An 18,118-nucleotide genomic window follows, 5' to 3' on the forward strand; every position below is an offset into this window, starting at 1 on the left:
TCTCTTTAATTTCATTATAAAAATACTGCATAAATGAACACCATCTTGTGTGAATATTGCCAAACCACTTTCACCTCCATTCAGAAAACTGGGATGGTTACTGCCATTTATTTCTCAGAATTACTTCCTGCTTTTGGCCATTGCTCACTACATTTAAATGCCACATCTGCTGAGAAGACAATAAGCATGCTCTAATGAGACACCCTTTTAAAAGAGACCTACTAATTCTTTTTCTTTTTTTTGCCATCTAACTCTAAGAGTGCATTATCTGATTGTGCCAAAATTATATGCATACCGTTTTACCTCCATGGAAATCCCATAAAGCAAACAGTTTTTGTTAATCACTCCTGCAAATGGTTCCTGGCAGCAGCCTGGCTTTGCATTTGCAAAATGAGCCAGGTTCCTCTCTTCCAAAGAGCTCAATAGCAACTTTCAAGGCAGGAAAAAAGGAAAAAATAAATCCCAAACAGGTCTTCTCTCTAGTGGTTGTCTGCTACCTTTCAAAGAGACAATTTCTTCCCTATGTTTCCTCTCTTCTCTCACTCAAAATTGTATATTAAAATCAACAACAGGTCCTCCTTCCCAATACCTCAACTTACTCCCATCCGTACACTCATAGTATTCTTTTGGAAAGGGGTAGTTGTAGTTTTAGGTTATACAGAAATTCTTAAAATTTGGTGAAAAAATGACACAACACGGCCAACAAATTTTTTCAAAAGTCCATGTCCGTGATGGGTTTCACTTTGGTGAAGATATTTTTGGTGCTTTCTGCTGTTTTTGCAACAGTTGTGAGGTTACTTTTGGCAAGTTTTGATTTTTTGCACTGCACCTGATGTAATCCCTGTCCATTTTCTTGTAGTCACTAAACCTTGAATTGCTTTTCCTTTGATGGTATCCCTTTCCTACAGTGTTTGTAAGTGCTTCTTTTCTGTTTGCAGGATTTTAATGGGGATGAGTTTTGGCAAGCTTTGGTGCATGTCCTTGCACTTGATGGCATGCCATGCCTTTTGATGGCTTCGACTTTGGGAAGGATTTTTTTAATCTATTTTTATTTAAATCTTTTTTTAAGTATCCATGCCATGTCCCTGATATCTTTCCCTCCAAGATGTGTCTTCCTCCTTGACTTTTTCCCATACTTTTACAACAGTTGTGAGGTTACTTTTGGCATGTTTTGGTCATTTGTACTGCATCTAATTTCCTCCCAGACCATTTGCTTGTTGTCACTAAATCTCCTTATTTTCTGGGGTTTTTTTGGAATTTTTCAATTGCATTTCATTTGATCATATTTGATCAGAGTATTTGGTAAGCCTTTCTCTCTGTTGCGCAAGATTTTGTTCCGCTCAACACATTGCATATCACAGTTTGATATGCAATATATTTATTCAAAGTAGAAAACATGTTTACTCAAGCATATTTGTGATAACTGCTCCTCACAGAAAAACAAACAAATAAAGAAGTCAGGTAAGACATTTTAGGTAAGTAAGTGCGGCATGTGCATACATAAATTCATTAATAAAAATATTGCAATCCCCCACATCTACTGTCTTCTGTACCAAAGACTTTAAACATTCTGGCTTAGGAGAGAAACCACTGTGTCAGAGATAATTTGGATATTAACTTTTATATCGTTAATCACTCTTTCTTCTGATCTGAAGCCAATTCCATAGCATATAATCTCTTGGGTTATATCACTTGCCAAGTTGTTTTGTAAACAGATGCTTCTTTTCTTGAGTATTGATTATAATTAAGCTCATTTTTTTCTGTTTTAAACTGAAGAGATATATTTGGTTTTTTCCAATGGCTTTAGCATAAAAATTATAGATCAAGGGAATAGGAGTCATATGTTTAATCTGGTATGAAACTGAAATAAACTTTTTTCCTAATATCATATTTGATAAAAGTTATCTAAGCCCTAAAAGTATATTTAAGCATTTATCTGTTCTAAAGAAACATAGAATATCTTTGTTTCAGGACCCTGTGATGAAAAATTTCCCATTTAAGACCATATGATTGGAAAAAATTCCCTTTCCCAAACTTTCCTTGCTTCTGCCAGCAGCAAGACATTGCATTTCTTTAGTTCTGCTTTATGGCCAGATCCCCACTAGGATTGTATGCAATTAGTTAATCAACATTTATCTATTTATGCTTATTAAAGATTGAGCATTCATCTTGCTTTCCTGAAGCAAAAATATTGTAAAATTCTGGTTAATGTTTCTCATTGTTTTGATAATTTTTGGATATTTTATTTTATTTATTTATCTTCATAGACATACCTTTCTTCAAGAGTGAAAATGGTTGCATTTCTGCGTCACCTATTTCTGTCATCACCTTCACATCCCCATTTCACTACTCACTTGCTCATTGAAGGCACATGCTCATGCAGTGAAAACGCAAATAAATGGAAAGGCATTGTAAGCGATAGGTTTCTGGTAGAGAGGGGAGCATGAGAGAGAGTTAGAAGCTGACTGAGCTATTTAAATTTCACTAAAAGGAAAGGTAAAGAACATTTGCTTCTGCTGCCCTGCCTTTTGACTTTTCTTCTGTTTTTTGTGTCTCTGTGGATATGGAATCTGAAGCTCACTGCACTTAGTTGGAAATTTTCTAATAACTTTGCACTTCTTTGCTATTCCACTTCAGCTATAAATCTTTTTTCCAAGCCAGCTTGCTTTCTCCTTGAGCTACACCATGTGGTATAAAATGTACCCTCTAGCTGTCTACGTGGTTTTAAATCTGGGACAAATTATCAACCCAGCAAACATTTTTGCAGCTGTTTAAGTTAGAGAGGTCTGTGCTCCTGCTGAGACTGGGTGCTGGAGCCAAACCTGGCATGCTGCATCACCTAGAGGACTGCTTGGGCATGCATTATTGCACCACAGGCCTGTGCCTCGCGTCCAGCCAGCCGACAGCTGGAGCGGTTTAAACCCTAGCACCAGGCAGCTCTTGTGGTATTCCCCTCTCCTCGCTTTGCTTCCAGTTCCACACCCAGAGTGCAGCCAGAAAAAGTGCTCAATGCAGTGTCTTTGCTGTTAACCGTTTTAATGTTAAGCATTTTAGCCATTCCGAGAGGATGAGGACCTGGCGTGCCAGAGGCACTGCCCCACGCTGCCCTCTGCTCCTGCCCAGCAGCCAACCAGCTGATTGCATTAAACCTTCAGCTGGCCCTCAAAAACAGACTTTTTGCGGTTTATTTGTCCCACATATCCTTCCCTATAAAAACTATTTTGCTTGACATTTTTAGTGGAGCGAATACATTTTAGAGTAGCAAGAGGTTTTTTTATTTGGTTGCTGTTTTTTGGATTTTCTAATAGCAAAGTAATAAAGATGTTAAGGAAATGAAAGAAATGAATGATGTCAACCCTAAAGTTTCTGAAATTAGTCATTAGTCATTAAAGATAGCTCATATACAGTAAAAATTACAAGATATTTATCATTTTTTCCACTCAAAATAGCTTTGTTTTGTGGTTTGATGGTTTTCTTTCTCTTGTATTTATGAGTTGCAGAGGCAGCTAAAACTGAAAAACAACACCAAACTTCTCCCACCCTTGCTTCACAGTTTGCATAGATTTAGAACTTTTTTAATATTTACCCACATGGAAACATCTACCATCTGGTGAGCATACTTTGGTCAGACGTTCTGCTCCCAGTAGTCAGGACATCTTGGAAAAATTCCTAGTTCTGAAAAAAGAAAACAAACCCTTGTCTGTGCCAGCATAGTTTGAGAGCCAGATGCTTATCTGAATTACACTGCTTTGAATAAGCACTTTCAATACTAATGAAAAAGAAAAAGTTTGGTTGGGTTTTTTCCTTCTTTGATTTCTCTTCTTCAATTTAACACAGTAATTAAATAGACCAACATTATTAAAATAGCCTCAAAAATCTTTTAAGGGCAAAAGGATCTTTAATTAAACTTTAAGTAAGAAGTCAGCAGTTTAAGGTTCCTTCTCCCTCACAAAAGGGAGTGCTACAGCACATTTCACAAGAATTTGAACTTTTGAATCTCAGGAACTCAGAACAGAGGGCCTCTTTCCTCTTTGCTTACCTCAGTATGAGCTATAGAAAAGTATCTTTCTTCCAAAACAGTGTAAATTCCAAAGGATAAAATTAATAATTTCATAAATGGGGTGTACATGTACTAGAACCCTTGTGGGAGCTTCTCCTGCCTGTCCCACTGTTCTAAAATACTGCATTCGCAGTAACTTCAGTGTCTTCACTGCAATGGCATTAGTGGACTCAGTTTACAGGTTTCAGTCTTTAACGACATAAAATTTAAAAATCAGGAATTATTTCTGCTCTTGCTGTTTTCTTCAGTTCACCGTACTTTTCAGACAAAAATGTGAGAGACACAAAGAAACAGAAAAATGTTTATAGCCATCAGAAGAATTGTTTCTTTTCAATCTCTTTTGTTGGAAAACAGATATTTTTTCTCTTGTAGCACCTCAGAACAGAGCTAATATGTGTTCCTAAATGCTAATTCAGCTGCTTTTTTTAGTTTTCTCTGGTATCTAAGCAATCATTTTCCATTATGGACCCAAGGTGATATTTTGCGTTTGGCTTTTTTTTTTCCTTTTTCAACCGTACTGGACTTCAGATGAGGACATCCAAATAGCTTCTTTTTGAGTTTTTTTTTTTTTATTTTAATTTTATTTTTAGACAGGATGGGTACTATTTGTAAGAAAAAAAATACATCTGGTAAATTTAGCTTCTTTTTTTTTTTCTTCTGTTTTACTACTACCAAAGAAAAGATACAACAAGAAATGGGACTAAATTTCTGGCTCTGCTACACTTTCTTTTGGAATGCCCAACCATGCTTTGGCAGTGAGAGTCCAGGGTGGCACCCTGGATACCGTCTAGTCAGAAAAAGCAGGGAAATTGTCTTAGCTAAAAGTATTTCTTGAGGCTGAAGTTAGAAATTCCATAGAACTGAAAAGGAATCAGATGCAAGAAGTGGACAACTGGTACCAAAGCAAAGCATGACTCGGATGTTTCTAGTGCTCCCCTCCCAAAACATATGGTAACTAAAAATATTCAAAAAAATCCAAAGACCACTGAAATCAAAACGATTGCGCATCTTCATTTCAACAAGTTTGATCACATCCTAACTTAGAAATTATTTCTGATCATTCAACTGGTCTTAGTGGAGGCATTTTGAGTCAATTGCCATGAAAACCAAGCACTATTGGTACGGAAGTTTTTAAAGAAATTGTGTTCAGAGTTCCACAGAATTTAATTAAAATTTATTCACCATTGTATCCCCTGCACTGAAAATAGGGGTTTAGTGGTGCTGCTCCCCTTAAGTCCTGCCTTTCCACCCACTCCATGAACTATGCTCCAGTGAATCATATAGTGAATCAAATAGAGAAATATAATATGGATTGCAATAAAGAAGGAAATAAAAACTGAGATGTTAGTTCAGTCACCATTGGGCCATATTTGCATTTGTACTGGCATAGTTGAGGGACTGGAGCTAACACAATTCAGTAAGATGGAAAGAAGACACTGTGTAGTTAATGACTGAGCAGATGTTTGCAGACACAAAGATATTTCTAAACCCTTTTCTTTAGTGTCTGTATTAGCACATACAATAGTCTTCTTATTGTCTCAGATCTGAAGACTTTGAAAGGACAAATTAAGGGAGAGAAATAAAAATTAATTAATCCAAGAAGATGAAATAAAGCAGAAAAACACTGAGTTACCAAGACCAAAAATTAAAATTATTTCAAAGCCACAAGCTGGGCCCAGAACTCAATGTGTTCTCATTGTTTGGCTGCAAATATGTTGTTCTGAATTTAGTTCTTTGGCTTAATTTTGTGTAAAATATAATCTCATGGCCATAAGACAAGCCCTCTAAATATAATCATTGCCTATTAGATTATCTAACTTAAAATTCAATTCCTGTAAATAAATTCTCTGAAATTCAATTAATAATTCCTTTTACATTTTTGCTAAGTATTGTAATATATATAAAGATTTTCAACACTGTAAAGTCATACTGATTTTACTTCTGCTTAAAATCCATAAATAAGACTTTGAATAACAGATATGTATTTTAAGTCTTTGTAGCCAAAGAGGTGAATGTTGTTGCCAGCAAACTGTTAAAGGCAACTGAATATAAACCAGAAGCATAATGAATAATAAAGAAATTATAAGAAAGCTAAAACCAGAAAACCTAGGAATACTCTTCTGGTTGCATTAAAAAAGTCTCCAGATTAGAGCTGATACGTCTGTCAATTCTTTTCCAAAATTCCAAAGCTTATGCATCTTTTCAATACACGATAACGGCATAAATATAATTAAATGGGCATGGCATGTCATTGATAAATGTCAGTAAAATGCATGAGGTTGTAGGGAACAGGCACTGCTGCTGCTGCAGGACCTCAGAGTTATCCCAGTGTTCGGATGTCTGCCTTCAGCATCTCTCACAGTTCCCAATGCTGTGTGAAGGCTCCTGCTGCACCCAAGGCACCAAAGGGTTCAATCAGGAGACAACTGTGGAGGCAGACTTCGTTGCCAGTAAACAATTTCCACTGCAAATTCAGGGCACTGTGGAAGGAATGTTGTGGGAATAAAAAAAGAGCAGTGTTTTTTTGGCATAGTTTTAAACCGAGGGATAGAAAACCGAATTCTATTTGAATTGTCTTGTATAATTTTCTAATGTAATTTCCACAATCACTGATTTTTATTTGTTTTTTAAGATTGCAAAGGGCATTTGGAGTTGCATGGTTTTGTAAAATAACAAAACCATTTGTTATTTTTCATTTGCAAGATGAGCTTTCAGCTTTTGAAATAATGATATTGAAAAAATTTTGTTATAGTATGAGAGAGGAATTCTAAGGCTGGAAAGGATAAAACTACATCAATCCCTTTCCATTTTATACAGGGTTGGACATTTATGACCTTAATAAAGTATTTAAAAAAGAAATTACAAGGGTGGAAAAAAAGACTTCTAGTGCAGCCAAGCCCATTGGGAGGTGAGAAGAGACAGAGATGTTAAAGTATCATAGCAAAGACCAATATTGGATGGATATTGGAGGGAGATACAGGAGGGCAGGTGGAAATAGAGAAAATAGAGATGAAGAATGAGGACCAATAAAATTTGTGCTCACATAAATAATTTTCCCAGAGCTGTCACTTTAAAAAGCCAACAATTCAGAAAATATATATTTCCTGGTTTTTGGGGGTTTTTTTCTGTTTTGGTGTTTGGTTTGGTTTAGTGCTAGAATAGAAAATAATGAAGTTAGATTTGGAGATGCCAAATCTCTACTAGTATTAATTGCAGATTTTCAGTGTCAAGGGTGAATTCTGAGTTTTGTGCATCATTAAAGGCCTAAAGTTAAGTTTGGGCCAGAAGATATTTTCTATTGAAGCTGGTCTCTTTGGGTGTTATGAGCTTACTGTCCCTTTTTTTAAATTAAGATTTCTTATATATTTGTTTCATATTAGAGTAAAAACTTCAGAGGATTTTCGACTCCTAATATCGAATATTTGCAATGCCTCTGGTTTAAATTAAAAGTTAAGAAAATTAAGAGAAGGTAGTGAAAAAAGAAAAGGTAACATTTCAAAATTTTCAAATGAATTCAACTTGGTTGTAGTTGTATAACTGGGAATAAGAGATAGTAAGTGTTGTAATTGTTTGCAATTGTTATCTTCAGGTATATTGATGTTCAGTACCATTTCAGGCATTATTAGGTATTATTTGGTATTGGAGACATCTGAAATCCAGAATTATTCAACAGAGTAGGGGATCTTAGGTGATAAAGCCTTCCAAAGTGACAACTGGTGGCCAAATATTTCTCAAAGTAAAAATCAGTAATAGTCAGTAATAGAAATCAGTGTTGGAGCAACCAAAGACAGAGTTATGTGGTTTAAGGTAATCAGTGTAGGTGCACCTATGGTCAGGACAGAGACAGGGGGTCTCCAGAGGGCAGTTCATTGCATGCTAGGTTAAGTGCCAAAGAGAGGTGGCTCCTCTCAGGATATTCCTGTCACAAGAGGATGTAATGGGAAGAGGATGATCAAAATGCTCACACAAGACTTTCAGTGTTAAGTGCACTGATGGAGAGACATGTATCCTACAGCTTTGTCTGTTAGCTCAATTTCCTCCCACACCTCCTCCCCAAAAGGTATTCAGGCTGATGTTTCAAACTGAAGATGGTTGTGTCTATACTTATTTTTCAAAAAAAACAGCATGTTCCTAAATGCTGCACCTACACATCTTAAATACCTGCACGGGTGGTGACTTGACTACTTCCCTGGGAAATTTCTTCCAGCTTGACCAACCTTTAAATAAAGAAATATTTCCTATGTTATTTAATAAGATAATATTTTTTATAACATCCTTCCTTGGTCTAAGAATTGCTTAAACTGGTAAACAAACTTGCTTCAGGAAAAAAATTAAAAGTTGCAATGTTCTTACAAACTAAACAAAAAGTTTAAGACATATTTTAGCATTATTATAACCTGCAGGTCAGAGGTTTATGTACTAATTGTGAATATCAAGGTCATAAATGCATAAGAGCTTGATTACAATGTGGTGAAAGTATTCTGTGTGGAAAACTGGAGTGTCTAATTCCAGCAATACAAGACCATTGATGACAGAATCTGACCCTTTCACAGTTTACGTACTGGTACCTTGCCCAAACTCTCATTAGGCTTGCCCAGCGATCTTTACAGAGTGTATGATGGCATCTGAAGTGGCTAACAGGGGAGGAAAATATTCACAATAATGAGCAAAATATCAGCTATTTGGTTCTACTCCCTCCCCCCACCCCCCTGCTCTGTTTGTTATCTGGAATAAGGGTACCACCTACTGGCCATCAGGTTTTTCTGCGAAGTTACCTGAACATATCTTTGTCTTCTGCTCAGTGGCACTTATTCCTACCCTGTTGATTAAAACAACCTAATTTCCCGTCATTTTGTACCATTTCAGCCATGTGGATTTGAACAAACATTCTTTTTGTTTTTATATACATATATCAATAAATATAAAAAAATTTGTATGCAGGAGGCCAACTGTTCTTGCTTCAGTGTGTAGTTTTATTAATGCAGACAAACAATCATATATAAAGGAACAGCTGAATTTCTTTAGTATGAGACAGTAACAGTCTCCAGAATCATGCTTTCCTACAAAGAAATGTAAAAAAAATATGTTCTTATCTCTCTGTCTCTTTTAAGGATATAGGAGATATTAAAGTCTTCTTACTCATGATTTTCAGCCTGGGGGTCTGACCCCACTAGGAACATTTTCTGCCTCTGAAGACTTCATTCCCTGCCACCATGTGAAGCAGAAAAGAGAGGAGAAAGAGGTGGAGCTCCATTTAGGAGCAGGAAGGGTCCACAGATAGACGATGAAATCCTGAGCATGTCAAGAGCAGGGTGATCTAGGCTGGGTCAGGAAAACTCTGCAGTCACTCTTCTCACTCAGCACATTCACACTACTGATGAAAAACCACTGATCTTTTCCAGTCTCACATCTAAAACCAAATTGCTGAAATTTCCCTTTTACATGCCTTAGTCTGAGCCACCCAGAATCTGGGGCATCGTGCTGGTGTTTGTAGGGTTTTATTTTCAATAAAACTCATGGACTGCTAGGTGTGTTTACTAATTTTGTGACCTTAAGCAGGGGAAAACTAAATCTTTGCTTTAAAATAAGACAAAGGAAATCAGCTTTGTAGCAGTGATAAAGGAGTTTGTAGACTAATTGTGCACTCCCTTCACGTGAAGAACAGAATGGAAGGTGTCATGTCTTTTCTCTAATAAATTTTTATTGTGGTGAAGGCTGTGTATGAAACTGCTTTTGATGCTGCACATAGTACAGAAATTTGGGGAGTATCAGTCATATCCAACACTAATGGCCTGACTAGGATAGTCCTTAACTTTCCTCATAACAGCTCAATCAGTGCTACAGTTTATATTTGTGATCAAAACAATACTGATGACACACTGATGTCACAGGCATTGATGAACAGTGTCTGTACAGCCCAAGGCCACCTCTGCTTCTCACTCTATCGCAAGTCTGATTAGGTTGGAGGTGTGAAATAGTTAAAGAAGGAAAGGCAGACAACCCAAACTAACCAAAGAGACATTCCATGCCATGTAGCACCATGGTCAGCCAAAAGAAAAGGGAAAAGAGGAATTGGTTTGACATTGGTCTATCTGAGGGAAGCAGTGAGAGATCGCCTTTGCATCACTTGTTTTGTTTTCTTTCTCTCTTCTTCCATTTATCCTTCATTTATTATTTTTGTTAATTAATGGTTAGACACTCAGGGAGCTTTTTTTGTTTGTGATTTTGTGGATTTTTTGGGGTTTTTTGGGTTTTTTTATTTGTTTGTTTGTTTGTTTGTTTGTTTTTGGGGTTTTTTGGGTTTTTTTTTTTTTTTGTTTGTTTGTTTTGTTTTGTTTTGTTTTGTTTTGGGTTTTTGTTGTTTTGGGTTTTTTTGTTTTAATGTTCTTTTTTTGTTCCCCCATCCTACTTCAGTGGGGACTGCATGAGGGCTGTTTGGTGCTTACCTACCTACCAGTGTTAAACCACAACACATGGAGAGGGCTGAAAAAGCCAGGTGATAATTTTGAAGTATTGTGGGCCCCAAGCATCTCTTAGAGAAAGAAAGCATTTCTCTGGTGCAAGAGAGCTTAAGGTAATGGATCAATGTAATACAGCCATGTTGCAATAGTTTTAGAAAGAAAAGAGAAGGACCTGTTAAAATGTAGAATATTTGTAAAAAAAGACCCTCACTTAAACAATGATGCTGTTTTTCACTCCCTAGAAACTAACATAGGTTGAAAACAAGAATTAAATCTACCCTGCTTAAAAATTTCAAGAATGGATTCGTGTTTCAAGACACCATTAATTTGTGACACTCATCATCAAGAGATTGAAAATGAATGAACAGCTCCTTACAAAACTGGCAATATCAATTATAAAAAAGCCATTCAAAATTACTATAAGTATGATAGGTCTCATCTTGTGTTCATAAATACCTGTGGCATTAAAATTGTATGTTCTTCTGAGTCATTTTAACTTCACTTTTCTCTGGACCTAGGTTTCCCATTTTTTCTTCAGCAATATGGATTAAACATGAACTTCTGTTCCCAGAAAATTGGAGTCCTTGCCCCACATGCTTAATTGCAATACAAAAGGGCTATCTGTTTGATACAGTACAATTAAATTATTCTAGTTGTGTGCCTCAAAATTAAATTGAAATTACAAAAAAAGAAATTCTTAAAAACTTCCACTTATAATCTGTACAAAATAATGGTTTTACAGAAACATAGTCCCAACTTTTTAAAGTTATATCTGACTCCGTCCAGAATGTCTCAGGTAGGAGAAGAGCTGTGGATATTGAACCATGTTTAGCAGGTAGCCCCTATTCAGGCAGAGGGCAGCAGCCAGGTATCTGCGAGCACTGGGTGCAGCTATGCATTGTGTCATCCTCATCACAACCTCACTGGAAACAGCAGGCACGACAAAGAGATCCTCTCCCGCCACGTGGCAATCACTGTCAGCACATGCCACATTCAACGTTTTCCTGATACCACTGTTGAGATCTCTTTCTCCCTGGCGTGCTGGAAGGGTTCAGCAGCGCTGCGCCATCAGAGATCCTCCCCTGCCAGCTGCATTCCCTCTATCCTTCTAGAGATCAGAGAGAATCCTTCTGTCAAGTACATGAAAGGCAGCTGTTACAATGCCAATGCCACGGCTGTGTGCACAGTGTGCTGTTAGGGCTGGTTAAAATGTGATAGGAAAACATTTTCCCATTTTTAAAAAATGGCAGTTGTCTGGCCTGGCACACTCCTGTGGACTGGCTGATCTTGCCAAAACTGCAGCAGAAACTGCAGGCTGACCCTAGGCTGTGATCGTGTCACTGAGCTCAGCAAGGCTTAATTCCCTGGAAAGCTTTTGCTGACTTGCTGGTGGCCAAGACTGTGTAAGACACCTGTCTTTAAGTCTGCTTAGGTCCTTCTGCTGCAAATTCCCCAACATCTGGTGGCATGTAGCATACCTCAATTCCCCAGATAACTGCCCAGTGGAAATTTGGGATGCCTGAGTATTTAGGTTGTGAGCCTAGCAGGTGGCAAAAAAAAAAAAAAATAAATAGGGGAGACACTGGAGATCCTGGCAAACATTTCTAGAGCAGAATATTTAATTGTAATGTAAAACAACTATCAACATAGTTGTTTGGTGCTTTTTTATGCTTATATTTTTCTAGATATTTTACTTCCAATCTCTTTGTGCCCACAATATTTAACAACACTTATTAGTGACATCACAGAAAGAACATGGTGACCACAGAGAGACCACAGATATTATCAGCATATATTGCAAACTCTGCTAACCTGTGAATTTTCATTGCAGTATAAAATGAAATTTAGCTCCCAAGGTGCATAGACAATAAGATTAGAATTTTTCCCCTAAGATTTTAATAAAAAATTTGTGGGGAAAATGGCCCAAATAGAACAAAGAAAGTAATCATGCTAACAATTTTTTTGAAAGAGAACAAAATAAATTCTACCAATACCTAAAGTATACAGCAGTAGTGTATATATCATAGTTTATATGATAAATCTTGCTTTATATTCAGAAAAATATTTTTAAGCATTTTATGTCACCATATGGAAAATTCTGTCTTGAATTACAGATCAGATATATTAAGAAATACTGAAGTCTGTATTTAGTTTTAAGAATATCCTCAGGGCCCTTAAAAATAAATAATTGGAGCAGATAAATTGAATAGAGAAATGTGAAAATTACATGGTTTAAAGTGATTTGGTGCTCTAAATCCTCAAGAGCCCATTGAAGACAATTAGTACTAAGAAACTAAAGCCTCTCAATTACGAAGACAGGTTAACTTTCCTAATCTTTGTCTTTCTCTTTACTTCCACCAGATGGTGGTGTATTGCAAAAAAAAAAAAAAAAAAAAAAAACAACTCCCGAAGACTTTTTCCTTTCAAAGCCTAAAAAGAAAGGGAAAAGTCATCATCAGGTAAAAAGAACACATCAAATCCCTATGAGACTATACAGATTTTACAGAAACAAAGTCCTAATTTTTTTAAAGTTATACCTAACCCCTAGTCCAGATTTCTGTCCATAGGAGGAATGTGACTTTTCTTCTAGTCTCTTCTTTATTATTTAAGATGCTAGACTGCTTTATTTTCAATAGATGGAGTAGGAGAGATAGTTATACACAGTTATTATGTTTTAATCAAGTCTTGTAATGTTTTTCCATTCCACTTCAGCAGTGATTCCTCACAACACTCTTTTCATCCATTTTTTTCTTAGAAGAATTTGCTGATTGTATTTTGCTCTCTGTCTCACCTGCAATACCAGTGCACCCTTCTGGAGGGTTAAGTGCAAGGCCCTGGGCACTCCAAAGCAAATATTTAAACCTTAGTAAGGTATCATGAAGCAACTCTTGAATGTTCCACACACTTTGACATCAGGTCAAGGAAGATTTAACTTTGGCTTAAAGATTGTCCTGGGCTTCAACACAAGAAGACTCCCACTGATACTGAAACCACTGCTTCAGCTAACAGACAGGCGTGTGCATAAAGCCACGTCAGCATTCCTGCTGCCTCCTCCAACTGGGTAACTCTGCAGAAACACTGGGTTTTGAAGTCCTTACAGGGTATGAATGATTTTGCCATGCAGGTGCCATGGATATTGGTGGCAGGGAGTGATGTGAGCTGTGATGTTTCAAGATTTATTCTAGGTAGTTAATACTCTTACACTTCTTCTCCAAGTATTGTGGTATTGTATTAGAATCTGTATATGTAGACATATAAGCACTTACAAGCAAAAAAAATTGCTAAAGGTCTCCTCATTAACAATTTTTTATTTGCTTCTGAGAATAGACAAATGTTTTCTTCCATTGAGAAACTGTTATTTCAGCATCTGAACTGAATGGAGGCTCTGTTACTGGATTTAACAAAGGAAAAACTTAAAAGGCAAAATATAATGCTGTTGTCTGTGCTTTATTCACTGTGTCTCTCCAGGCAGTGCCTTGATATTCACTCATGAGCAAAAGGGTTCAATTTGCTAATCCTTAAGTTCCAGAGGATGAGCTTGGGGCCCCTGGGAATATGGTGTTCAACACAAGTCCTGACACTCCACCCTAAGCTGTGTGGATTTGAAAAACAGGCTTCAAGCCTGAAGCAGGATTGTTTTCTAATTATCATCTGTTCATGTGAAAGTCAAAGTCTCAGAAGCTAAATGTAATTAAAACAGTTATTCTACCCCTTGGTACCAAACATGAAGCAGCCCAAATTCCCAGGTCTGTCATCCATACTCTGCCAAATTATTCTTTGCTGTGTTAACTGCTGCCTCCTCATCTGTGTGCTCACCAATAATGCAGAAACCCATAAGAGTACTGATTATGAACAAGAGCTATTCATTTGGTCTCCTTACTTTGGATTACAAATTGTCTGCTATGTGCCATGGTATGGCTGAACTCGTAGCATTCTCTACAACACTTCTTCTATTGCCACTCCTCTCCTCAAGTCTACTGTAGAAACTAATCTACCCCACCCAAAAAGAAGATGAAGGGAAAATACATGAGTTTTTCTTTTAAAATCAAGTGTTCCTCACTGCTTGGGTCATAGAATTTTTTTTAATTAACTCATAGCTTTATTTACATCTGAAATGGGGCCTTAAACCTTGTTAAAGCAGGGGATTTAATTTTAAAAAATGAAAATTTTTCAAGTGGGAATTTACACTTTATGCCCCACCTTGATTTGTAACTGGAACACTTGAAATTGTTTCAGTAAATAGCAGCATGCAGAAAGCACAATGTTCTCAAGGCAGTCTTAATTGACAAACTACAAACCAGACATGCAGACCTATTAGTAACTAGAGAAAAATGGATTCCCTGCTTTACAACAAGTCAAGCTGTGTCTTGCAACAATAAGGTCTAAGACTTACTTGGTGCTGCTTACAAAGTTGCTGTAAAAGAAGAAAAAGGGCGCTACTCTGACAGTCTGTCTCTTTGCTTTCTTTCTTTCTTGTCTTCTCCTTCTCTCCAGGCTATTCTCCGCCTCATCATTGGCCCCTTTTTTTACGTTAAAGATTAAAAGGAAGAGTACACGTCTGATAAACAGCATATTACAAAAATTTCAGTCCCCAGTTCCAGAATTAAATCAAATCCTGAATTTTCTACTGACAGTCTATAAAATCTGATCAAAAAATCAACAGTAATCACAAAACTTATTGGAAGGAAAATTGTGATTGCCAGCCCAAATGTTATGTAGGAAAAAACATGGCATCCTTCTCTCTGTTCTGGTTTTCTTCATGTAGTAGTGACCAAACAGCGATCATTTATTTGAGTTTCTTATGCTATTTTCCCAACCATCATTTCCAGCTTACAGAAGGCTTCCCTCCTATCACATTTTGCAATATCCGAGGGTTATAATATGTCTTCTGCTCCCTTAGAAGACTGAAGCTTCTCCATCACCAAATAATTTCCTCTTCTCTCACTTTAAATTGTGTGTGTTCAGTTCAGGACCAGTATAACTGTGCAGGACACAGACTTAATTTTCTGAATGTTGGAAGGTGACCATCAGGCATACAGTTGTGCAGCTCACACCCAAACCAGACCCAATGAGCTATGGGTCATTGTTTTGGTCAGATCTGATAACACAACAAAGAATTATAAAACAGTAACATTTTTTAGTCATTTTTTTACTCAAAACAAGCATAAACATCCATTTTTCTGGCCATGAATATCAAGTAACACCCCTGCAAAGCTCTTCTTTTGATGAGATGCATTCTAAGAGAGATAAGGCAAGAGAGCAGTGTCTCCATATAAAATGTTTCCTTGTGTGTATCAAATGAATGAATATCATAAAGTGGTTTGGGTTGGAAGGGCCCTTAAAGATTATCTAGTTGCAACTGCTCCTGCCATGGACAGGGACACCTTCCTTTAGACCCCAATGCTCAGAGCCCCATCCAGCCTGGTCTTGAATCCTCACAAGGATGGGGCATGCACAGCTTCTCTGGGTCATCTGTTCCTGTGTGTCCCCATCCTCACAGCAAGGAGTTTATTCCTGTGTGTATGTGTACCTATATATAAGCAGCAGAAATACTGTCCATTTATTTGACTTTTTCTCTGTTTACCCAAACTATTTCAACTGGTTGCACAAAGCTAGACTGTTTAAATAGCATTTAGCTTTATATATTATTAATCTCAAGGACTATCTATAATGGTAAATTTGAGCAATCCTTTCTTATACACACCTGTTGCCAAAGAAGCAGATGCACTCCTAGCAGAAAAGCACTGAAGTGTTTAAGTGAACAGAAATCAGGTTTTTAAGCACCGTGCTACAGATATTTTAACACTCTCTCTATCTAAATAAAGACTTATCACAGTACACGTCAGTTCCTTTCACATCGAGATATGCCTTGGAAAGTGTTGCAAATAGTACATTATGTTTCTTCACACACTACTGAAAGCTGCTAATAAGGCATCAAAAATCTTTTAGCACAGCATTACTTCTTATGCCTTCTGCCTTGCTGAATGTTCAGAGGAGATCTTACTTATAATCTACATCCATACATTTCACAGAAACCTGGATTTCAGGTCGAGGTCAGTGTACCATGCATTGAAGTAGAATGTTTGATTTGCCACAACTATGATAGACACATGAAGGAAATCTAATTTTTTTAAGACCAGTTCCAGATTACTTTCTTTCTGAGAATATGAATTTCTGGAGTTTATCTCTGAACTTTTATCTGAGAAAACAATCTAAAAAAGCCACGTACAAATATAAGTTTCTTATTACTTTTCAAGACTGAAATGAACTCCTGCTCTATGATAAGGCCTTCACTTTGGCTCTAGGCTTTCCTTGGTTCTTTTTTCATCTCCCCTAAAAAGGTGGTCCTATTGTCTGCACAATGGGATGTCTCCTAATTCTGAGACCAGTGTGATGAAATAGTGTCCACTTGCTTGAGACATGGGTTCAAACAGCAAGGTTTCTCAAACCTGTACAGATTGGTGTTGATTATCCCAAGCTATGAACAGCAATCTGTATTTCTGTCTTGTACTGACAGTCCAGGCTTACTGAATGACCCAACTGACTCTGATTTGTGTATGTCTTGACCCTTGCCATGCCCTCCCTCCTTTTCCTGATCAGCTTTCTTCAGTTGTTCCAGTTTCACCTTAAAAACTTTCAATTTGAAACATCTCAGCTCAAATCTGTTTTTCTTGATTCAAGGGAAGTGCTGGGAATGCCAGCCAGATGATTGCCCTTCCCATACACTGAAGGGAACTCTCCTCCTTTTTTCAGAATGTTCTGCATCTTAGTTTATAATACTAAGCTATCCACACTTTAGTTCTTAACCAACACTACAAAAGCAAAACGCAACTCAGTATTATATTCCCTTTGCTCTTTTTCCCTGACTTTTCCCTCCCCTTTTTCCTCCCTACATATACATAAAACCCATGCTTCAGCCAGCTCTGGCAATCTTTAGTTGGAGCCAGACAGAAGGAATATCCAGTTAACATCTTTGCACTTTTTTCATTAAGTCTCTTACCTATCCTTATTTTGCGTCCCATTTGTCTGTTCCCTTACAGCTCCTTTCAGTTCAACACTAATACAGGAACCTAAAACCACAGAGGTAAAGCTGAGGGGCATGGGATATTTATAAAAAAAACCAAATTTTAACTTTCACAATTCCCTTGTTCTAAGAGTAACTCTTAACTTCACTATCAAAAAAAAAAAAAATTTGAAACATCTGCCATCAGCAAATGAACTTTGAGGAGAACAGAAGTATTTGCCAAGGATTTCATCTTCAAAACAGCTCCAGCTTCAGCACTTCAGTGCCTTTGCATATTAAAAACAATACTTTAGAAATTTGTGTTATTGTCTATTTTTGGAACAAGAAGATGTAAAATACTATAATAACATGGTACCATAGTATTCTGCAATTACATATTCCTCAAAATTATACTTTAAATGCAGCAAAATTCAGAATGATTTGAATAAACCCTTCATTTGTGGGTATATACTCATGTAACTTTGCTATATGTGGTGTTATTTTTTTGATCCCTTCTTTTAAGCAGAACAAAAGGCAAGTTGTCTTTTCCAAACAGCTCTTTATTGTAAAGATCATTAAATAAGATACCAAAAC

Source organism: Melospiza melodia, chromosome 4 (genome assembly GCF_035770615.1).
Source record: "Melospiza melodia melodia isolate bMelMel2 chromosome 4, bMelMel2.pri, whole genome shotgun sequence".
NCBI lineage: Eukaryota > Metazoa > Chordata > Aves > Passeriformes > Passerellidae > Melospiza > Melospiza melodia.